This window comes from Triturus cristatus, chromosome 10 (genome assembly GCF_964204655.1).
Source record: "Triturus cristatus chromosome 10, aTriCri1.1, whole genome shotgun sequence".
Classification (NCBI taxonomy): Eukaryota; Metazoa; Chordata; class Amphibia; order Caudata; family Salamandridae; genus Triturus; species Triturus cristatus.
Genome location: NC_140593.1, coordinates 1,216,507,988 through 1,216,532,196, shown reverse-complemented (window position 1 = coordinate 1,216,532,196; position 24,209 = coordinate 1,216,507,988). Strand labels below are relative to the sequence as shown.

At 56.2% G+C, this 24,209-nt stretch overlaps 1 protein-coding gene across 2 annotated transcripts in view; it reads right to left on the bottom strand.

The window, feature by feature from the left end:
• LOC146797100 (ras-related protein Rab-7a-like) overlaps positions 1–23,991 on the bottom strand; it is a 221,712-nt gene extending 197,721 nt beyond the window's left edge. For both annotated transcript variants that reach the window (XM_085629738.1, XM_085629739.1), the window contains exon 1: positions 23,558–23,991. The gene's annotated coding sequence lies outside the window, so the exon portion shown is untranslated. The remainder of the gene's footprint in view (positions 1–23,557) is intronic.
• Positions 23,992–24,209: the final 218 nt, after the last annotated feature.

Here is a 24,209-nt window from a genome sequence, read left to right as displayed (position 1 = left end):
TTTGCATTTGTCACCCTAAGTGGGTCGACGTGGGTCCGGTGCTTACCGTGTCACGAGTCAAGCTATCCTTTTTACATTTTTAGATCGAGCCTGGGCAGCGCATGCGCTGCTGCGAGGCATGCAGTATTGGAGTATGGCTTTGAAGAAACATCGCCCATATTTTTAATTGGCTTATGTCATTGTCCTTCGTAAACGCTGGCTTCCAAGTCGTTATTATGCTTGTTAGTCTCTCCTTGGTACCGCCTTGTCTGCATTTGTTACCTCCCATACCGACTGGACCGTTTAATTGTTTGTAACACGGTTTGCTTTATCTTGGCTGTGAGCAGTATTTTGTTTTATACTAGTGGCGTAACACAGGCCCCCGCAGCCCCAGTGGTGCGGGGGGGGGGGGTCTCTCAAGCTCCAGGGGACCCCCTCAGCACAGAACTCTGGCCCGGAGAGCTCCCAAGTTAGTCCAGAGGGGAGCCCTTGCCGTACCTTGCAGGCGGGCCCCCTCAATTTTGATTACGCCAGTGCCCGGTACCACCTACAACATTACAGCATGCCGCCTGCTTTTATTTTATTTACGAATGGCGGTTCGCTTTAGCTATAGCGACCGTGTTTCTTTCTTTTCTTTATTTTAGCAGTGCAGTCCGCTTTAAGTATAGTTACCGTGCTTGCTTATTTTATTTTTTTTGTTTACTAGTGCCCATGCAACGCTTTCACATTCATGGAGGCTTCACTCCCTTCTTTAGACAAGCCATGAGAAAAGAAAGGTGCGCAGCCGCTATTAAAGTGAAAGCGTGGAATGGGAGCTTTTACAACAAAAACAAACTTGACAAACAGATGCTTTTTTTGTCAAATCGCCCCATGCCGCTGTTTAATTTAATGTCGGCCACGCACCTTTATTTAGATTTGGCTTGTCTAAAGAAAGGGGCTCAGCCTCCATGAATATGAAAGCGCTGCATGGCCGCTAGTTATTTGCTGTGCAATAGGTCTCGCATTTGTGAGAGTTTAAGCTATTGCATTACCAATTGCTCAAACTCTCATAAATGTGAGACCTATTGCATTGCAAATGCTTGTTACTTCTGGTAATGGTGGGTCAGCAATAAAGCAGTGCTTGAGTGAATGCGACCATCATCGTTTCTAGATTAAACTACGCCAGTGCTGGCTACACTGGCCCTCTCGAGGCGCTCGGAATGCGGCCGCAGGAGCCGTCGCGAGCCAGCTATCAACAAGCGTCAAGGCGCGCGGAATGCGGCCGCAGGAGCCGTCTCGAGCCAGCTATCAACAAGCGTCAAGGCGCGCGGAATGCGGCCGCAGGAGCCGTCTCGAGCCAGCTATCAACAAGCGTCAAGGCGCGCGGAATGCGGCCGCAGGAGCCGTCGCGAGCCAGCTATCAACAAGCGTCAAGGCGCGCGGAATGCGGCCGCAGGAGCCGTCGCGAGCCAGCTATCAACAAGCGTCAAGGCGCGCGGAATGCGGCCGCAGGAGCCGTCTCGAGGTTCCTTCTCGTTTCTTGCTTCATCCACCTGGATGCACTTTGTCTCGGCCTGGGAAACCGAGAGGATCTCTTATGCTCAAGAAGGCTCCGGAAACTCTTCTATTTTATTAATTATTTTCATAACCTTCCTCATGGTGTTAGTCAGTTCAGCGCCAAGATACCGGAGGGCCTTTGTTGCACTTTTTAACTAACAACTCAATTCATATCTCGCATACACAGATTTTCTAAATATTTAGTGCGTGTCCTCAAGCACTAAATGCAGGGCTGGTGGCAATTTTAGAAGAAATCGAGCAGAAATGATGGCTTGTGGCTCGGTCTTTGGAGATGGAACATGGTCACCTGAGGGGTAGCTCAGGTGTCCGGCACCTGACACAAGGGTAGACTGAGAGATAGCTCAGCTATGTGAAGCCTGAACGGATGACTTATGTGTAACCAGATGCACACCTCTGCTGCTTGAAGGAAACGCATTTACGATCTTTTTCTCAGGGTGCGTTGTAAGACAGATGTAGAATTTGCTTCAATGCTTGGCTTGTGGGTTTATTCTCCAGGGTGGTGTCTACGCAGAGGACGTGCACCAGCCCTCCTCTTGTGTGGGCATGGCACCTGTGCGTCCTACCTCTTCGAACTAGTGGCAACAAAATGCTTGAGAAGCCACTTTCTGCTGCCAAACTACCCTGTCAATAGAAGCAGCACGCCGCTATTGTTTAAAGAGATTGTCGACGTAAAATGACTGGACAACGAAAACACTGATTTGTGAACTACTTGGTCCAGTGTTACAATGACAAACTGTGGCCATGCAGCCTGCCTGGTGTCTCTCTCGTGCTCCATTCACGGGCGTCCCTTTTGCCACCCGAGCCGCGCTTACTGCTATAATTATGATGGCATCCTGCGAGTCTGGGCAAATCACTCAATCTCCGTGTGCCAACCCAAAAAATAATTGTGTCCTTGTTTAATGTAACTGATGCTCATATAAAGTGCTCCAATACCTTCAGGTCGAATTTGCGATATAGAAAACAAACTGTGAAAATAAAAAAAAGGAGAAGACAGGAATAACCATTAAGGAGGCATCATTAGGTCTCGCCTGACCCAGCGCATGCGCTGGTCTGGCGAGACGTATTGAGAGGGCCCCAAAAAGTGCTACCAGGCCAGCCTAGAGCTACAGTGCATGTGCGCGGGCCTCACTTTTGCGGCCTCACGGCCGCTTTGATGTTTGATAGCGATCGCGATCACTTTCACTTTCGTGGCCGCTTGGCATAGCGGTTCGCTTTTGGGACCTTATAAGTATTTAGTTATGCAACTGTTGCATGGCTAAACACTTATAAGGTCCCAAAGGCGAGACCTATTGGCTATGCCAATGCTTGTTTTTGCTCCTCCTAGAGTGACCTCTTTGCAGGACATTGGCCATCAGCCACTCGTTCTGTGTGCTCTGGAGACTGGAGGGCTGCTTGTATCCTCTGCGAGCCGGACTCCGTTTGCTGCAAAGTTATTTCAAGGCACTGATCTTGCCAGTTCTTTCCGCCTGGTGGCATCCCGCATGGGTGTAGCTCCGTCATCTTGTATGAGATCCGCTCAATCTGGGATGCTATTTTATGGTTTTATTTTGATTCAGAATGGCCTAGATTCATGGCAGAATAGTGGCCAGGCGGCGACAGGGCCAACTCATTGGCACCGATTCATTCAATCGCAGGAGGAATGAAAGATGCATTCAAAATCAGGGGCATTCACCCACTGAGCGCACATGTCTGAGCCCTGTACACGTCAGCAGCGTCAAACGTGTCGCAAGATCCCAGTCAGCAGACTGGACACGCACCTTTGGTCAAAGTAAGGCAGCAGCTACTTTCTCAAGATGGAATTAGATTGTTTCATGAGCTCATTGGTGTGGCGGTGAAGCTCAGGGCCTCAGTTACTGCGGCGCAGGTAAAGGACAGCACACAAGTGGTGCGTTGCTGAGCTACACTGTAGAGACCACGTGCGGTCTCGCCCACCTTTATTTATCCCCTCGGGCGAGCCCGCCCCAGGGGTGAGTGGATGCGTGTACAAAGTGGATACAAAGTAGTGGAGAGCCCGAGTGGCTCTCTACATCCCTCCTTTGTTTTAGCTATACAACCCACACACAATCCATGCTTTGGGAACAAGTCTAAACATAGTCTCTTAGTCTCTGGCTAGGCGCCGGATTGGGGCGCAGCCCGTACCTCGGGCATCTGGAGTAAGACTCGGGTGACCTCTCCTGCAAAACCGTCCCGCACTCACCCGTCCCACTATCCTGACTCCCGGACCCCTGGTCAACCCCCTCACCTGATTCGGGCGATCGTCCACCGGCCACAGGGGAAGCTGTTTGGGTGAGGGACGGTGGACCTCCGGCCGGGGCACCACCCGTAGCCAGATCAGGATCTTCGACCTCGCGGCCCATATCCGGCACCACCTTGAAGCTGGACACATTTCTTGTGATGGACTGCTGGCCCCGACGGGCCGTGATCATGGTCCCTTGCACTCCCGTCACTGTCCATTTCTCGGGTTCATAGGGTGTCCGAAATTTCCAGCCCGGATGTCGGTCCTTGATGACCACGCTGTCTCCGACCTCGAGCCCAGTGTCTTGGGCTCGGCGTGCTTCACTTGCCTTTTGGTTGGTCACCTCTCTCCTGGCCTGAATGGCGACATCATCTCGCTCTGCGGGGGTCCATGCGGGGTCCGTCGGGATGCTGTCTCTCGGGGCTCTCCTGAACAAGAGATGCGCAGGTGCACATTTGGTGGTGCTATGGGGGGTCTGACGGTATACTCCCAGGAACTGACTTAGGGCTGCCTCTGGATCATCCCCGGCTTCCACGGCGATTCGCAGTGCCCGGTTTAGTGTCCTCATCATCCGTTCCACCTCTCCGTTGGCTTGAGGCCACAGGGGTGTGATCTTTCGGTGCCGGATGGCTTGACTTGCCAGGTATTCATGAAACTCCCGCCCCTGGAACGGGGGCCCGTTGTCCGACTTGATCTACTCGGGCAGTCCCAGGGTTGTGAACACACGGTCCAGGGCCTTCTTGACGTGGGGAAACGCGGTGGACGCAATGACCTCCACTACCGGGAACTTGGAGAAGGAGTCGACCAGAACCAACATCTGCCGGCCATCCGGAAAACTTCCAAAGTCTATGCTGAGGTGCGTCCATGGCAACGCGCTCGCTTCCTCAGTGATCACCGGGGCGGGCGCTGGATCCCCTCCGGTGATGGTGCAGGCATGGCACTGTCTGACCATTTCATCGACTTTGGTGTCCATCGCTGGGAACCATACCTTGTCTCGGAGTCGTGCTTTGGTCTTGGCCGTGCCCTGGTGGCCCACGTGCGCAAGGGCTAAGACCTTCTGCTGGAGGCTCTCAGGGACCACTATGAGCCGCCCCCTCAGGAGGACATCTTTGTCCCCCACACTGAGCTCACTCCGGATGTGCCACAGCTGCTGACGAGCATGACTGACCTCCGGCCGCAGGGCCCGAATCCCGTCGAGGAAGTGAGCCCAACCTTCGCGATCTAGCGCCTTGCGGACTCTAGTCAGAGTGGGGTCCTCCCGTGTGGCAAGGCCGATTTCATCCAGGGTCATGGCTTTCGGACAGGCGTCTTGAGACACCATCTTCACAAACGCCTCCGTGCTGCCGGTGTCTTCCTGCACTCCAGCCTCGAGACTCGGCTTCGGATGTCTGGACAGGTAGTCCGCGGGGTTGTGGGCCCCTGGCCCGTACACCACCTTGAACCGGTACCCTTGCAGCTGGACGGCCCACCTTTCGATTCGGGGCGGGGCGAGCCTCGTTGATCCCGTGAACAGGGCGATGAGAGGCTTGTGATCGGTGACCACGGTGAAGTCCTGTCCGCAGAGATACAGATGGAAATGCTGGTACGCCCATTTGATTGCCAGTGCCTCTCGCTCGATCTGGGCATACCTCGTCTCCGTGTCCGTCAGCGCCTTGCTGGCATATGCCACCGGCTTCCACACTTCTGAGCTGTGCTCCTGCAGGAGGACGGCCCCCAGGCCCACCGGGCTGGCGTCCACTACCAGTTCCGTTTTCCGTCGCGGGTGGAAGTATGCCATGATGGTCTTATCGAGGAGCCCTTCCTTGATTTCCTGGAACGCTTTGTGAGCTTCCGGGGTCCACTCCCACGGGCGGTCTTGGCGCGTGAGGGCGCAAAGAGGTTCTGACAGCGCAGCCAGTCGGGGAATGAACCGTCCGCAGTACGTCGCCATTCCAAGGAAGCTTCTAACTTCTGTCGGGCTTCGCGGTGTGGGTGTCGCTCGGATGGCTTCCGCTTTCTTCGGATCTACGAGCAGTCCGTCACGTGTGAAGGTGTACCCGAAGAAGTCCACCCGGTCTTGGTAGAACGAGCATTTCGCTTTGTGCAGTGTCAACCCGCACTCTTCCAGCCGTCGAAGCGTGGCCCTCAGGTGAGCATGGTGCTCCTCCAGGGTGGTGGAGTAGACTAGGATGTCGTCACTGAGGTTGATCACCCCTTGCAGTCCTGACAGTGACTCTCGAATGGCGTTCTGGAACACTTCTGCCGCCGAGGAGACGCCAAAACTTAGCCGCTTGTACCTGCGGAGACCAACGTGAGTGGAAAAGGTCGTTATGTAACGGCTGCCAGGGTCCAGTTCCAGCTGGTGGTATCCTGCATTGAGATCCAGCTTCGAGAACCACTTAGCCCCGTTGTGATCAGCCACTATATCGTCCATTGTGGGGGTGATGTGCCTTTCCCTCTTCACCGCGGTGTTGGGCAACCGCATGTCGACACACAGCCGAATGGCTCCGGGCTGCTTGGGCGCCACGACCAGCGGGGACACCCAGGGTGTGGGGCCAGACACCTTCTCGATGACGTCCAGTTCCTCGAGTTTCCGCAGCTCCTCTTCCACCTGCGGGCACAGGCTGAACGGTACCCTCCGGTGTCTCAGCGCTACCGGCCTCACGTTGGAGTCAATATGCAGCTTGAACCTTTTCCCTTTTAGTTTGCCCAGGCCGGTGAAGAGAGCCGGAACTCACGAAGGATGTCCTCTGCGTGGGAGTCGTGCACTTGGTTCGCAAAGAAGACCAGGACCAGGTACTCGGCGGTGTGGCAGCTGAGCAGCGTCCCTTTCTTGCCCTCCGTGACGTAGAACTGCGTCTGCGTGGAGTATCCTCCGCTGGCGACAGTGGTGGGGATAACGCCACGGAGCGGAAGTGGATCCGTCCCCCCATATGTGTATATTCTTGCTTTCGACGACGCCAGCGGGGGCTTTGGAGACAGTTGGTCATACTGGTCCGAGTCCATGACGTTTACGGACGCACCGGTGTCGATCTCAATACCACTGCAGGAGAGAGCCACGGAGAGCTCCACCAGTGCCCCTCAATCTTGAACAGTAAGACTGAATAGCACTGCAGAAGAGAGACAGTAGAGCTCCGCCAGTGCCCCTCGGTCTCAATACCACTGCAGGAGAGAGCCATGGAGAGCTCCGCCAGTGCCCCTCGATCTCAATACCACTGCGGAAGAGAGACAGTAGAGCTCCACCAGTGCCCCCCGATCTCAATACCACTGCAGAAGAGAGACAGTAGAGCTCCGCCAGTGCCCCTCGATCTTGAACAGTAAGACTGAATAGCACTGCAGAAGAGAGACAGTAGAGCTCCACCAGTGCCCCTCGATCTCAATACCACTGCAGGACAGAGCCACAGAGAGCTCCGCCAGTGCCCCTCGATCTCAATACCACTGCAGGAGAGAGCCACGGAGAGCTCCACCAGTGCCCCTCAATCTTGAACAGTAAGACTGAATAGCACTGCAGAAGAGAGACAGTAGAGCTCCGCCAGTGCCCCTCGGTCTCAATACCACTGCAGGAGAGAGCCATGGAGAGCTCCGCCAGTGCCCCTCGATCTCAATACCACTGCGGAAGAGAGACAGTAGAGCTCCACCAGTGCCCCCCGATCTCAATACCACTGCAGAAGAGAGACAGTAGAGCTCCGCCAGTGCCCCTCGATCTTGAACAGTAAGACTGAATAGAACTGCAGAAGAGAAACAGTAGAGCTCCACCAGTGCCCCTCGATCTCAATACCACTGCAGGAGAGAGCCACGGAGAGCTCCGCCAGTGCCAGTGGCGTAACAAAACTTGAGGGGGGCCCCCCTGCAAAGCACATGGAGGGGGCCCCCCTCTCCCAGCAGCACGGCCCTCCATCTACCACTTTGCCCTACCACCCAGAAATCTGGCATATTTTGATTTGAAACCTCCAACATTTAAATGAAATGCCTCTATATTGTCTTTCTCTAAGTTCTAATTAGAAAGTGGGAAACACTCTTAACGTACAAGCTACGCCATTTGTAACAATACCGTAAAAAGCTGATTATTTAACTGAGGCAGCAATCAGAGCAATGCCAAGGACCGGTCCTATTGTCTCAGGAACTGCCAATGGCTGAAGAACAAAGAACAACTATGAAGGGTCTGAAATAGAATTGCCAATACCTTGAAACTTTGAAAGACCAACCCAAACCTGCAATTCCATAAAAACTCGACTGACAATATACATGAGAAGTACACAAGCTATAACTCAGTATCCTGCAAAAGTCAAGAGAAATAGACTGGTGAATTATCTGCATGCCGCATATTAGCGACTGTCAAGGGTTGTGCATGATAATAACGTGAACTGAGGAAGCAATTTCAACCAGTAAGCACTGCAAAACAGGCAGGCAAACAAGGCTGAGGAAGAAAACTGTTTGGATGCTTCAGAACATTGATGCAGATGTTTGTCTGTTTTCATTTATCATTTCTGTAGTGTAAACAATGCTAAATACAAGATTTAAGGTACACGTATTACAGACAAGTGCATGCAATACACCATAAATAACACTGCATGTAGAATACAAACAAACCATATCAGCAAGTACCTAATGACAATCTATTCAAACTGTAGTTGGTAAAGCAAAAGAAAAAGCGCTAATACTTTCAAAGTGCAAAATAAAGCAATCACCAGTCCAGCAATATACAAAAATCAAGCATGTTTTGTAAAACAATCCAACTTTCTTCTTGCATCAAGGTGAAAATACTTTCAAAGTGCATGGTAAAAACAAGCCCAGCAGCTTCCCTCACAAGGACTGACCCGAACCACCAGACTGGGCCTTAGTTCATAACAAACAGAGGCCTCAGACCTCAGTGTGTTAACACTGGCAGTATTTACAATTTACTAAGGGTATAGGCACGCCTGCTAAATTACAGATTCACCGTTGCCTCCAAATGGCTCGATCGTCACGTGTGACAACGCCAGCCAGGCCTGGATTTTAAGCCAACAGCCCCTTGCATTCTGGGAGTTGTGCTGTGACCATCTAAGTAAGGGGTTAAACATTCCAGCATGCAAAGTGTTGTTGGATAAAAGCTACCAATGGACACGACATGGTGCCAATGCCACTTGGCAGCTATGTTTTATACAAGCACAAGGGGATGTTTAATTTCCTCAACACAAGCTGGAGAAGTCTGGCGTCAAATAGCAAACACGTTGTGCGGAGAACCCAGAAACGTGCTGTGTGAAGCCCCCCGTGTATGGACCTGAGGTGTCGTTCTCTAAGAGACCCAGTGGTAAAAGCCCACAGTTGTCTCTAATGCATGTTAGTGCCAGGCAGTGGTCGAAAAAGGTAGATGAACTGTGGGAGGAGAATCAGAGGGCGGGAATAGCCAATGGATTGGGTCAGTGGGCGGAGTGAGAGGTGTGGCAGAAAGAGCAAAATATCACAATTTTTAGTATTCGTTTCCCATTTCACTAACCGGTTAAAGCTTATTACATTATTTAATTTAACCAATAGATGCACATGTTTATATAAGGTTAAATATGTGTTATTGACATTAAAATACATTCACAATGTGGGATACATTTCCAATCACAGAATGTCCCAAATATCCTTAAAAGTGGAATCGCAAGCCATTTGTCTCCCAGCCATGGAGTTTCTGTCATCAGCACTTCTCCTCCCCTTTTCCACAAGAGCCGTTGAAATGAAATGAAATTAAATGAAATAGCATTCATAAAGCGCATGGTTACCCGAAGGCATCCCAGCGCTAGGGCAGAAACCACACTAAGCTGTGGCAATCAATTAGGGAAAAGCCAGGTTTTGAGCCTCCTGCGGAAGACGGTGTGGTCTGGCTCTTTACGTAGCTGAAGCGGCAAGGAGTTCCAGAGTTTAGCGGCGTTGTAAGAGAAGAGCCGGCCGCCACTTCTGGACCTCTTGATTATGGGAACAGACGCCAGGTGGAGGTCATTTGAACGGAACGGCCTGTTGGCTTGGTAGGGCTGGACAAAGGAAGAAATAATAGCGGGTCCCACACCCCCTAGCATCTTATGGGTGGTGCAGAGGGCTTTAAAGTGGACTCTTTCCTGAATAGAAAGCCAATATAAAGACCTAAGTGCAGCTTTGGCTGACTGGCGGCTTGGAGTACCCTCAAGAATCCTTGCGGCACAATTTTGCATGATTTGAAGTTTCTTAAAGACCGCACAGGGAGCACCGAGATAAAGAGCGTTGCCATAGCCCAGGCGGGATGAGACAAGTGCCTGGACCACGAGCGTTCTTGCTTGAGGCGGTAGCAAAGGCAACACTGTACGCAGCAGTCTTAGAATACCGAAGTAGGAGGCAACAACTTTCCTAGTTTGGGTCAAAAAGCTGAGCTCAGAATCAAGCAAGAAACCCAAACGCTTTATTTCGGATTTGGTTATTTATTTTTCACATTTGGAATGTTTTATTTCTCTCCACCCGGAGGCTGGAAAGACAACGTTTCCAGCAAAAATGTTTTCTTTTTTTGGATCCATTTCACAGGGGAGCAAATAAAAGAAAGGAGGAAAGAGAGGGTGATACCCGTTTCTTGAAGTCTCGGTTTTCACTAACTGAGGAGCGAGACAGAAAGAGAGGGAAAACTCGGAGGCTTAGATGTCCTACCTTACAACACTCCTACCATTCCAGTACAAAAACAACAAGAACACCGTGCTATACCAGTGCTGAAGACCCCTCTCTGCTCTGCCAGTGCCCCTCAAGCCTGAGCCTGGTTACTGCACTTCTGAGGCTAATTCACAGCTCTGCCAGTGTCACTCAATCCTGATCTGCACCACCCCTGCCATGCCACAAAGAGCCACATGCAGCTCTCCCAGAGCATCTTAACCCTGGACTGCAGCACCCCCTATTCTATTCTAGCTTAGGGACCACACGCTGCTCTTCCAATGCACCTCCTTCCAAACGTACCTTTCCCCCGCCATCCACCCAGATCACATACAGCTCCCCCGGTGTACCTGCAGCTCTGGGACCACACGCTGCTCTTTCAATGCACCTCCTTCCTAACTTACCCCACCCCCGCCATTCCACCCAGATCACATACAGCTCCTCAGTGTACCTGCAAATCTGACCCCACACGCTGCTCTTCCAATGCACCTCCTTCCAAACGTACCCTTCCCCCGCCATCCACCCAGATCACATACAGCTCCTCAGTGTACCTGCAGCTCTGGAACCACACGCTGCTCTTCCAATGCACCTCCTTCCAAACTTACCCTTCCCCCGCCATCCACCCAGATCACATACAGCTCCCCCGGTGTACCTGCAGCTCTGGGACCACACGCTGCTCTTCCAATGCACCTCCTTCCTAACTTACACCACCCCCGCCATTGCACCCAGATCACATACAGCTCCCCCGGTGTACCTGCAGCTCTGGGCCCACACGCTGCTCTTCCAATGCACCTCCCTCCCAACTTACCCCACCCCGCCATTCCACCCAGATCACATACCGCTCCCCAGTGTACCTGCAGCTCTGGGACCACACGCTGCTCTTCCAATGCACCTCCTTCCTAACTTACCCCACCCCCGCCATCCACCCAGATCACATACAGCTCCCCCGGTGTATCTGCAGCTCTAACCCTACACGCTGCTCTTCCAATGCACCTCCTTCCTAACTTACCCCTCCCCCGCCATTCCACCCAGATCACATACAGCTCCCCCAGTGTGCCTGCAGCTCTGGGACCACACGCTGCTATTCCAATGCACCTCCTTCCTAACTTACCCCTCCCCGCCATCCACCCAGATCACATACAGCTCCTCAGTGTACCTGCAGCTCTGGGACCCCACGCTGCTCTTCCAATGCACCTCCTTCCTAACTTACCCCTCCCCCGCCATCCACCCAGATCTCATACAGCCCCCCCGGTGTACCTTCAGCTCTGGGCCCACACGCTGCTCTTCCAATGCACCTCCTTCCTAACGTACCCCTCCCCCGCCATCCACCCAGATCACATACAGCTCCCCCGGTGTACCTGCAGCTCTGGGACCACACGCTGCTCTTCCAATGCACCCCCTTCCAAACGTACCCTTCCCCCGCCATCCACCCAGATCTCATACAGCTCCCCCGGTGTACCTTCAGCTCTGGGCCCACACGCTGCTCTTCCAATGCACCTCCTTCCTAACTTACCCCTCCCCCGCCATTCCACCCAGATCACATACAGCTCCCCCGGTGTACCTGCAGCTCTGGGCCCACTCGCAGCTCTCCCAGTGCCCCTCCTTCCTAACTTACACCACCCCCGCCATTCCACCCAGATCACATACAGCTCCTCAGTGTACCTGCAGCTCTGGGCCCACACGCTGCTCTTCCAATGCACCTCCTTCCTAACTTACCCCTCACCCGCCATCCACCCAGATCACATACAGCTCCTCAGTGTACCTGCAGCTCTGGGCCCACACGCTGCTCTTCCAATGCACCCCCTTCCTAACTTACCCCTTGTTGGAGCCGGCCTCGTGGCGTGGTCCTGTTCCCCCTCGCCAAGCCGCACGAGGTCCCCTGCACCTCGGGGCTCCTCCATTTTGGATTGTACGTGACTCTGCGCACCAGCCTACGTGACCCCGCTTAACCCGGCCTCGGCCCCAGCAAGCCCCGACATCAAGGCACCAACAACTGGCCAGGGGGTACCGCGTGAACACTTCCCCACTCCCGGCGGAGGGCAGTATCGATGGGACCCCCCACCGTCCTCCCACACCTAGGTGCGATCACCCCACAGCTCTCCTGGGCCTGGCGCCTCTCCTGCTGAGCGTTTGGCCGCTCCCGACCCGGCCTCTCCGCCCCCCCGGGCGCATGGGTCCGGACATCAAAGGGCTCCAGACCTATATCTGGGGCGACCCTGCAACAGGACAGCAGTTGTATCCCGGAGTCAAGAGCCCTGCTGATCGGATCGCGGCTGACCCTACGGAGAAAGACTCATCCTGGAACCACGCTCTGAGCCCTGCTGACTACGTCGCGGCTCCACCGTGCTTAAAGACCTTCACGAACCTTTGGGGCCCTGCTGACGCTGTCGCGGCCCGACCTTGTTGAACTTACCATCAGAGCCCAGCTGACCTCGTCGCAGCTCGACCGAAGCGGACCTACCACCGGAGCCCTGCTGACTGTGTCGCGGCTCGACCCAAGCGGAACTACCACCCGAGCCCTGCAGACACCGTCGCGGCTCTCCACGTCCGAGCTGCTTGGAGACCAGCACCTGCCGCTCCGATCCCCGGAGCCACCTTCGGCCTAACGCAAGGTCTGGCGCAGAGCTTCCCCGTACCAGGCTGGTACTAAGACTATCCCGCTACCCTGGCCTATCCCACGAAGAAATGCGAGAACGGGAGAGGGTCCGGACACACGAATTGGAACTCGCACGACTGCGGCTGGACGGTTAACTACTGCTGGCGGAGAAAAAGTTGGCCTTGGAGCAACTACGGCTGCAGGAGGAAATCGCAGAAAAGAAACGGCATCGAGAACTAGAAGAGAAATGGCTAACCCTCGAGCACGAGAGGGGCCTCAAGGAACTCGAACTGAAATCCAAAACGGGGGAGACCAGCACCCCCGGATCCCGGGATGCTCTGCCACTGACCGAGCCAAAGGTTCATATCCCCAAGGATGTCGTCAAGGAGTACTATAAAAACGACGACATCCAGCAATGGTTCCGAGCATACGAGGTAGCCATGACCTCCCATCGGGTACCCCGGAAGGATTGGGGTGCCGGCCTATGGGGGAGGTTCCTCAGCGAGGGCCGGGATACCCTGCTGCAACTCCCCGACGCGGTGATGACATCATACGACCACATGAAAGAAGCCCTACTCACACGCTACGGACTATCAGCCGAGATGTACCGGCAGCGCTTCCGGGACTGCAAGAAGCTCCCCGGTACCACGTGGGTCGAATACGTGGACTTCTTCAGCAGAGCCTTTGAAGGGTGGATAAGAGGGAGCAAGGTCACCTCGTACAACGAACTGTTCGACCTCATTGTCTGGGAGCACCTCACCACCAACTGCTTTGTCGAACTAATGCAACACCTCCTTGACAGCAAACTGACCGAGCCCCGGAAGCTCGCCGCCGAAGCCGACCGATGGGTCAACACCCGGGTCCCCCGGAACCCCGTGGGGGACTACCAACGGAGTACCACGGGACCTCCTCGCCAGCGGGGCGGAGGAGGAGGGTCCCACCGCAGTCGAGAATTCCCGGCCGGGCCGCCCCGAAGCCCGCCACGAGGCCAAGCCGCCAACCACACGTACCCGACCCTGGTCCGTAGGGGGACCCCCATCGCCAGGCCTGGACCCCGACCAACAGTGACCTGCTTCGGCTGCCAACAGACAGGCCACTATGCGAGCGACCCGGCCTGCCCCGTGAACCGACGAAACGGGACCGCTGGGCCCCCTCCCCGACAAATAGCCGCCGCCGCCCTGGAGGAAGGAGAAGAAGAGGAAAACCGCGACGTCGGGTCCCCCGAGTGGGAACCGGCTGCCATGTCACTCGTATGCCTGGGCACCCGAGAAATGGTGCCCCGAGCCCCATCCCGAGCAACACCCAGAAGTACCAGCAGTGGGTCACCATCAATGGGCAACGGGCCGAAGGCCTCCGTGACACTGGGGCCAGTGTGACCGCTGTCCGCTGCCACCTGGTGACCCCCGAACAGATCCTGCCGCATGTCCTATGCCCTGTCCGGACCGCGGACAACACCGAAAGCATGTGCCGGATGGCCCGGATCCCCTTCGAGTGGGGAGGAGTGTCAGGCACCCTGAAAGTAACTGTCCGCGACGACGCTCCAGTGGACTGCCTCCTGGGGAACGACCTGGAGAGCTCCCCCTGGGCCCAGGTGGAGCGCCGAGAGCATCCGGGGATGCTAGGGCTGCCCGAATGGGCCTGCGCCACCACCCGGTCCATGACCGCCCAACCAGCCGCTGCAGCGGCCCCCGTCGAGCCTGCGGGTCCAGAACTGCCACCCTCCTCCGGCACGGAGGAGCCTGACGATGAGGCCGGGCCATCCGAACTTTCCCCCCGACGAGGCCGCCTCCCTCAGCGAGATCCCCGAGCTGGCCCAGTGGCGCCACGACGGGGGCCCCACCCACGAACAGTTCCAACAAGAACAGAAGGCCTGCCCGTCCCTCGAGGGGGCCCGACAGCAAGCGGCCGCCCAGGCCACGGGGGACCCCACGGGAACCCACTGGATCTATTGGGACAATGACTTGTTATATAGCGAACAGAAAGTCGCCGAACTAGGAGCCGGCCGTGTGTTGGTGGTTCCCCTCCGATTCCGAGAGTTCCTCCTGAACCTGGCGCATGACGTGCCCCTCGCCGGACACCTCGGGCGAGACAAGACCCACAGCCGCTTGGTGACCCATTTTTATTGGCCCCGAATGCGGCGAGACGTGGACCACCACTGCCGGTCCTGCCAGACCTGCCAAACCAGCGGGAAGACTGGGGGTCGAGTCAAGGCCCCCCTCCAACCATTTCCAGCCGTTCACACCCCGTTCGAACGGGTAGGGATCGACATCGTGGGGCCCCTCGACCCCCGAACCGCCCTGGGCCACCGTTTCATCCTGGTACTGGTCAACCACGCCACCCGATACCCAGAGGCCATCCCCCTCCGAACTGTGACAGCTCCAGTGGTGGGCCGGGCCCTGATGGGCATCTTCTCCAGGGTAGGGTTCCCCCGAGAAGTGGTGAGCGACAGGGGTACGAACTTCATCTCGAAATACATGAGATCCCTCTGGCAACAATGTGGGGTCACCTACAAATTCACCACCCCTTACCACCCCCAGGGGAACGGACTGGTCGAGCGGTTCAACAGAACCTTGAAAGGAATGATCAAGGGCCTGGAAGAGCCCCTGAGGAGGAGATGGGACGTCCTGCTGCCATGCCTCCTGTTCGCCTATCAAGAGGTTCCACAGAAATCCCTGGGCTTCAGCCCCTTCGAACTGTTGTATGGGCACCCCGTCCGAGGGCCCCTCAGCCTGGTCAAAGAGGGCTGTGAGGCGAGCGTCCAAGATGCCCCCCCGACGTCTACAGGTACCTCTTGACCCTGCGGAACCAGACTCGGAAGTTCCGGGCCCTGGCAAAAGCCAACCTCGAAGCCAGCCAAGAAGACATGAAACGCTGGTATGACGAAAATGCCTTGACCATCGAGTTCGAGCCGGGCCAGCAAGTCTGGGTCATGTCGCCCATGGACCCCTGCGCCCTTCAGGACAAATGGACCGGACCCTTCAAGGTGGTTGAGAAGAAGAGCCCCGTCACCTACTTGTTCGACATGGAGTCCCCAAGGAACCCCCTCCGGGTCCTACACGCCAACCGGCTCAAGCCCCACTTTGCCCGAACCGAACTAAGCCTGCTGCTGGCTACCGACGATGGGGGCGAAAGCGACTCCGAGCCCCTTCCCGACCCCCTGGGGTCCTCGGACCAAGACGGCTCCATGGAGGGTGTCAAACTCTCCACCACCCTGACCCCAGAACAGCGCCATGACTGCCGGCAGCTGCTGCAACCCTTCGCTGCCCTCTTCTCTCTCACGCCCGGGGTGACCCCCTGGTGCGTCCACGACGTGGATACCGGGGACAGCCCCCCTGTGCGACACCGCGCCTACAGAGTGCCCGACCAGGTCCGAGCCTGCATACAAACGGAGGTCTCGAAGATGCTCGCCCTCGGAGTCATCGAGCCATCCGACAGCCCGTGGGCTAGCCCTGTGGTCTTGGTGCCGAAGGCCGCCGCCCCCGGCACCCCCCCCCCGGAACTCAGATTTTGTGTGGACTACAGGGGCCTAAACGCAGTCACCAAGACCGATGCCCACCCCCTGCCACGGGCAGACGAGCTGATCGGCCGCTTAGGGGCCGCCCACTACCTAAGCACTTTTGATCTCACCGCTGGGTACTGGCAGATCAGGCTCACCCCCGGCGCCCAGGAACGATCCGCCTTCTCCACCCCCGACGGGCACTACCACTTTCGGGTGATGCCCTTCGGTATGAAGAACGCCCCAGCGACCTTCCAGAGACTGGTGAACAAGGTCCTGGTCAGACTAGAAGCCTTCAGCGCGGCCTACTTAGACGACATTGCAGTCTTCAGCAACCACTGGGCCGCGCACCTAGGACACCTCAGAGAAGTCCTGGCCGCTCTCCAAAGGGCCGGGCTCACGATTAAGGCCAGCAAGTGCCAGATCAGTCAAGGATCAGTGACCTATCTGGGCCATCAGGTGGGGAGTGGCCAGGTGGCACCCCTCCAGTTGAAGGTCGATGCCATCCAGGCGTGGGAGCCCCCCGCCACCCAAACAGCTGTCCGGGCCTTCTTAGGCCTCACAGGCTACTACCGGCGATTTATAAAAGGCTATGGCAGTATTGTGGGCCCACTCACGGAGCTCACTTCCAAAAAGCAGCCCAAGACGGTGCACTGGACACCCCGCTGTCAGACCGCTTTTGAAACCCTCAAGGCGGCAATGTGCGCTGCCCCTGTACTACAGGCCCCTGACTGCGGCAAGGAATTTGTGGTTCAGACAGATGCCTCGGAGTACGGGGTTGGGGCGGTCCTCTCCCAGATGGACACCGAGGGCCTCGACAGACCTGTGGCCTTCATCAGCCGCCGACTGCTGCATCGAGAACAGAGGTGGAGCACCATCGAGCGGGAGGCCTTCGCCGTGGTATGGGCTCTCAAAAAGCTCCGGCCCTACCTTTTCGGCACCCACTTCCAAGTCCAAACTGACCACTGGCCCCTGCGGTGGCTAATGCAGATGCGGGGCGAGAACCCCAAATTGTTGCGATGGTCCATCTCGCTGCAAGGGATGGACTTCACCGTAGAGCACCGGCCCGGCAACGACCACGCCAATGCTGACGGCCTATCCAGATTCTTCCGCCTCGGCGAGGAGAACCCCCAAGGAGATGGGTGACTCTCCCTGCCTTCAGCTGGGGGGGACGCTTGTTGGAGCCGGACTCATGGCGTGGTCCTGTTCCCCCTCGCCAAGCCGCACGAGGTCCCCTGCACCTCGGGGCTCCTCCATTTTGGATTGTACGTGACTCTGCGCACCAGCCTACGTGACCCCGCTCAACCCGGCCTCGGCCCCAGCAAGCCCCGACATCAAGGCACCAACAACTGGCCAGGGGGTACCACGTGAACACTTCCCCACTCCCGGCGGAGGGCAGTATCGATGGGACCCCCCACCGTCCTCCCACACCTAGGTGCGATCGCCCCACAGCTCTCCTGGGCCTGGCGCCTCTCTTGCTGAGCGTCTGGCCGCTCCCGACCCGGCCTCTGCGCCCCCCCGGGCGCAAGGGTCCGGACATCAAAGGGCTCCAGACCTATATCTGGGGCGACCCTGCAACAGGACAGCAGTTGTATCCCGGAGTCAAGAGCCCTGCTGATCGGATCGCCGCTGACCCTACGGAGAAAGACTCATCCTGGAACCACGCTCTGAGCCCTGCTGACTACGTCGCGGCTCCACCGTGCTTAAAGACCTTCACGAACCTTTGGGGCCCTGCTGACGCTGTCGCGGCCCGACCTTGTTGAACTTACCATCAGAGCCCAGCTGACCTCGTCGCGGCTCGACCGAAGCGGACCTACCACCGGAGCCCTGCTGACTGTGTCGCGGCTCGACCCAAGCGGAACTACCACCCGAGCCCTGCAGACACAGTCGCGGCTCTCCACGTCCGAGCTGCTTTGAGACCAGCTCCTGCCGCTCCGATCCCCGGAGCCACCTTCGGCCTAACGCAAGGTCTGGCGCAGAGCTTCCCCGTACCAGGCTGGTACTAAGACTATCCCGCTACCCTGTCCCTACAAAGACATTGAGACTCTTTCTGGATCTCTCCATACCCCTGTAAATATTTCGAATGTACTACTACTGATAAAGTACCTAGATAAGCAACTGATACGGAGTCCTGTGTGGTGGTGTTACTGGGCCTAGTACGATCATAGGAGAAAGACCTCCCCTAGGAGGCTTCTCAGCGGCGCTCGGCTATAACTTTGCGTGTGGAAGGTACCCCGGAGTGGGCCCCCCTGACTCCCCGGTGGTCCTCCCTCCAACACCCCTCCCCCGCCATCCACCCATATCACATACAGCTCCTCAGTGTACCTGCAGCTCTGGGCCCACACGCTGCTCTTCCAATGCACCTCCTTCCTAACTTACCCCTCCCCCGCCATCTACCCAGATCACATACCGCTCCCCAGTGTACCTGCAGCTCTGACCCCACATGCTGCTCTCCCAATGCACCTCCTTCCTAACTTACCCCTCCCCCGCCATCCACCCAGATCACATACAGCTCCCCCGGTGTACCTGCAGCTCTGGGACCACACGCTGCTCTTCCAATGCACCTCCCTTCTAACTTACCCCACCCCAGACCATTCCACCCAGATCACATACAGCTCCTCAGTGTACCTGCAGCTCTGGGCCCACACGCTGCTCTTCCAATGCACCTCCTTCCTAACTTACACCACCCCCGCCATTGCACCCAGATCACATACAGCTCCCCCGGTGTACCTGCAGCTCTGGGACCACATGCTGCTCTTTCAATGCACCTCCTTCCTAACTCACCCCTCCCCCACCATCCACCCAGATCACATACAGCTCCTCAGTGTACCTGCAACTCTGACCCCACACGCTGCTCTTCCAATGCACCTCCTTCCTAACTTACCCCACCCCCGCCATTCCACCCAGATCACATACAGCTCCTCAGTGTACCTGCAGCTCTGGGACCACACGCTGCTCTTCCAATGCACCTCCTTCCTAACTTACCCCACCCCCGCCATCTCACCCAGATCACATACAGCTCCCCAGTGTACCTGCAGCTCTGGGCCGCCACGCTGCTCTTCCAATGCACCTCCTTCCTAACTTACCCCTACCCCGCCATCCACCCAGATCACATACAGCTCCCCCAGTGTACCTGCAGCTCTGGGACCACACGCTGCTCTTCCAATGCACCTCCTTCCTAACTTACCCCTCCCCGCCATTCCACCCAGATCACATACAGCTCCTCAGTGTACCTGCAACTCTGACCCCACACGCTGCTCTTCCAATGCACCTCCTTCCTAACTTACCCCACCCCCGCCATTCCACCCAGATCGCATACAGCTCCCTCGGTGTACCTGCAGCTCTGGGACCACACGCTGCTCTTCCAATGCACCTCCTTCCTAATTTACCCCTCCCCCGCCATCCATCCAGATCACATACAGCTCCCCCAGTGTACCTGCAGCTTTGGGACCACACGCTGCTCTTCCAATGCACCTCCTTCCTAACTTACCCCTCCCCCGCCATTCCACCCAGATCACATACAGCTCCTCAGTGTACCTGCAACTCTGACCCCACACGCTGCTCTTCCAATGCACCTCCTTCCTAACTTACCCCACCCCCGCCATTCCACCCAGATCACATACAGCTCCCTCGGTGTACCTGCAGCTCTGGGACCACACGCTGCTCTTCCAATGCACCTCCTTCCTAACTTACCCCTCCCCCGCCATCCACCCAGATCACATACAGCTCCTCAGTGTACCTGCAGCTCTGGGACCACACGCTGCTCTTCCAATGCACCTCCTTCCTAACTTACCCCTCCCCCGCCATCCACCCAGATCACATACAGCTCCTCAGTGTACCTGCAGCTCTGGGCCCACACGCTGCTCTTCCAATGCACCTCCTTCCTAACTTACCCCTCCCCCGCCATCTACCCAGATCACATACCGCTCCCCAGTGTACCTGCAGCTCTGACCCCACATGCTGCTCTCCCAATGCACCTCCTTCCTAACTTACCCCACCCCCGCCATTCCACCCAGATCACATACAGCTCCTCAGTGTACCTGCAGCTCTGGGACCACACGCTGCTCTTCCAATGCACCTCCTTCCTAACTTACACCACCCCCGCAATTGCACCCAGATCACATACAGCTCCCCCGGTGTACCTGCAGCTCTGGGCCCACAAGCAGCTCTCACAGTGCACCTCCTTCCTAATTTACCCCTCCCCCGCCATCCATCCAGATCACATACAGCTCCCCCGGTGTAACTTCAGCTCTGGGCCCAACCGCTGCTCTTCCAATGCACCTCCTTCCTAACTTACCTCACCCCCGCCATTCCATCACATACAGCTCCTCAGTGTACCTGCAACTCTGACCCCACACGCTGCTCTTCCAATGCACCTCCTTCCTAACTTACCCCTCCCCCGCCATTCCACCCAGATCACATACAGCTCCTCAGTGTACCTGCAACTCTGACCCCACACGCTGCTCTTCCAATGCACCTCCTTCCTAACTTACCCCACCCCCGCCATTCCACCCAGATCACATACAGCTCCCTCGGTGTACCTGCAGCTCTGGGACCACACGCTGCTCTTCCAATGCACCTCCTTCCTAACTTACCCCTCCCCCGCCATCCACCCAGATCACATACAGCTCCTCAGTGTACCTGCAGCTCTGGGACCACACGCTGCTCTTCCAATGCACCTCCTTCCTAACTTACCCCTCCCCCGCCATCCACCCAGATCACATACAGCTCCTCAGTGTACCTGCAGCTCTGGGCCCACACGCAGCTCTTCCAATGCACCTCCTTCCTAACTTACCCCTCCCCGCCATTCCACCCAGATCACATACAGCTCCCCAGTGTACCTGCAGCTCTGACCCCACATGCTGCTCTCCCAATGCACCTCCTTCCTAACTTACCCCACCCCCGCCATTCCACCCAGATCACATACAGCTCCTCAGTGTACCTGCAGCTCTGGGACCACACGCTGCTCTTCCAATGCACCTCCTTCCTAACTTACACCACCCCCGCCATTGCACCCAGATCACATACAGCTCCCCCGGTGTACCTGCAGCTCTGGGCCCACAAGCAGCTCTCCCAGTGCACCTCCTTCCTAATTTACCCCTCCCCCGCCATCCATCCAGATCACATACAGCTACCCCGGTGTACCTTCAGCTCTGGGCCCACACGCTGCTCTTCCAATGCACCTCCTTCCTAACTTACCTCACCCCCGCCATTCCATCACATACAGCTCCTCAGTGTACCTGCAGCTCAGACCCCACACACAGCTCTTCCAATGCACCTCCCTCCTAACTTACCCCACCCCGCCATTCCACCACATACAGCTCCCCAGTGTACACGCAGCTCTGACCCCACATGCTGCTCTCCCAGTGCACCTCCTTCCTAACTTACCCCTCCCCACCATTCCATCACATACCGCCATTCCATCGCATACAGCCCCCCAGTGTACACGCAGCTCTGACCCCACACACAGCTCTTCCAATGCACCTCCCTCCTAACTTACCCCACCCCCGCTGTTCCATCACATACCGCTCCCCAGTGTACCTCAATCTTGATCTGCGGCACCCCATTCTATTCCATTAATGACCCCCCCACTGCTCTGCCAATGCACCCCATTCTATTCCATTAGTGACCCCCACACTGCTCTGCCAATGCACCCCATTCTTTTCCATTAGTGACCCTCACACTGCGCTGCCAATGCATCCTATTCTTTTCCATTAATGGCCCACACACTGCTCTGCAGATGCACCCCATTCTTTTCCATTAATGGCCCCAACACTGCTCTGCCGATGCACCCCATTGTATTCCATTAGTGACCCTCACACTGCGCTGCCAATGCACCCCATTCTTTTCCATTAGTGACCCTCACACTGCGCTGCCAATGCACCCCTTTCTTTTCCATTAATGGCCCCCACACTGCGCTGCCAATGCACCCAATTCTTTTCCATTAGTGACCCTCACACAGCTCAGCCAATGCACCCCATTCTTTTCCATTAATGACCCCCACACTGCTCTCTCAATGCACCCCACTGTATTCCATTAGTGACCCCCACACTGCTCTGCCAATGCACCCCATTCTTTTCCATTAATGACCCCCACACTGCTCTCTCAATGCACCCCACTGTATTCCATTAGTGACCCCCACACTGCTCTACCAATGCACCCCATTCTATTCCATTAGTGACCCTCACAATGCTCTCCTAATACACCCCACTGTATTCCATTAGTGACCCTCACACTGCTCTGTCAATGCACCCCATTCTTTTCCATTAAAGACCCCCACACAGCTCAGCCAATGCACCCCATTCTTTTCCATTAGTGACCCTCACACTGCGCTGCCAATGCACCCCATTCTTTTCCATTAATGGCCCCCACACTGCTCTCTCAATGCACCCCATTCTATTCCATTAATGCCCCCCACACTGCTCTGCCAATGCACCTCACTCCCCACTGACACGTGCGGTGGCGCGGCCTGCGGGTCCGATGGCAGGGCACCGGGATGTATAATCAGCGACGCCCAGATCATGAAATCCGGGGGCCGCGGGGTGCTCTGCATCGTTATAGATTTGCCACATATTACTTCTTGTACTACAGGTTTTAACAACAAAAAATCCTCCCAGGCTAGGCGGGTTCAAAGCTACTAAAAAGGATTTCACGCCCCTTACACAGGTTGAACTGGTCACCGTCAGTTGTTTATTGCTACATATAGTTGGTAAACGGGTATTAATGACGTGGAACCTTAGCGCAGACACGGGTTCCATTTGTCCAAAATATAAAAAAATGAAGAAACACTACACAAAATGAGCGCAGTATTTACATTTTCCTGCCGCATACTTTAGTCAACTTTCGGGCATAAACTGGTCCCCTCCTACCGCACAATTCCACTGACCACGAGTGTAGTGCGCCGAGATCAGTTACAGAGAGTGAGTACACGTGATCGGGATCTAGATTCCTTTCTATAGCGCCACGAAGCATGATCTCACTCTAAGGCACAGAGCCGCCTTCCTGCTAAAGTTTGTTGTAGTTTAAGACACAGTAAAGTAGCCGTTAAGTAAGTACAAATCCTTACTCAGGCGAGCCTTACCTGTTCTCTTTGGCGACGGCGTGCCTGTCTCCCTGGTGCAGGGGCTTCTTGGCGCCCGATGCACAGGTGTAACTCTCGGGGTGCAGGGGCTCCTCGGTGCCCCGATGCGCAGGTCTATTTCTCGGGGGGGGGGGGCAGCGGCTCCTCGGCAGTCAGTGCTCACAGCTCCGCGGCGGGGGTTGGGCTCACGCACAGCGCCTCTCTGCTCCACCGAGCCTCACAGAAGGAGAGGCGCTGCAGAGAAGCCCGGCCCCGCCCCCGGTTCCTGGTTCCTGCTTCTGCCGAAGGAGGAGCGGAGATGGGGGAGGGGCCAGCCGGAGGTAGCGATGCCTACGTCCGTGTCTTGTGAGAACACAGTCACGCACGGAGCAGACTCGCCTACACCCTGGGCTCAGCACGAGTCTGACTGTTCTTGCTCGAAAGTTGCTTTGTATGACGCTTTCATGGCACCGTCTGTATTATTTGTATTTCTTTACTTTGCATTCTGGCTCTTGAGGTGGAGTTTACAACGAGGAAAACACATCTACAAGCAACGATTGACTTTGAACCCGCGGTGCTTTGCTAGCTGGGATGTGCACGGCTGTACTTGTAACGGGGGGAGAGAAACACAATGGCACCGCTTAGCCATATGTAACTGTATTGTACCGTAATT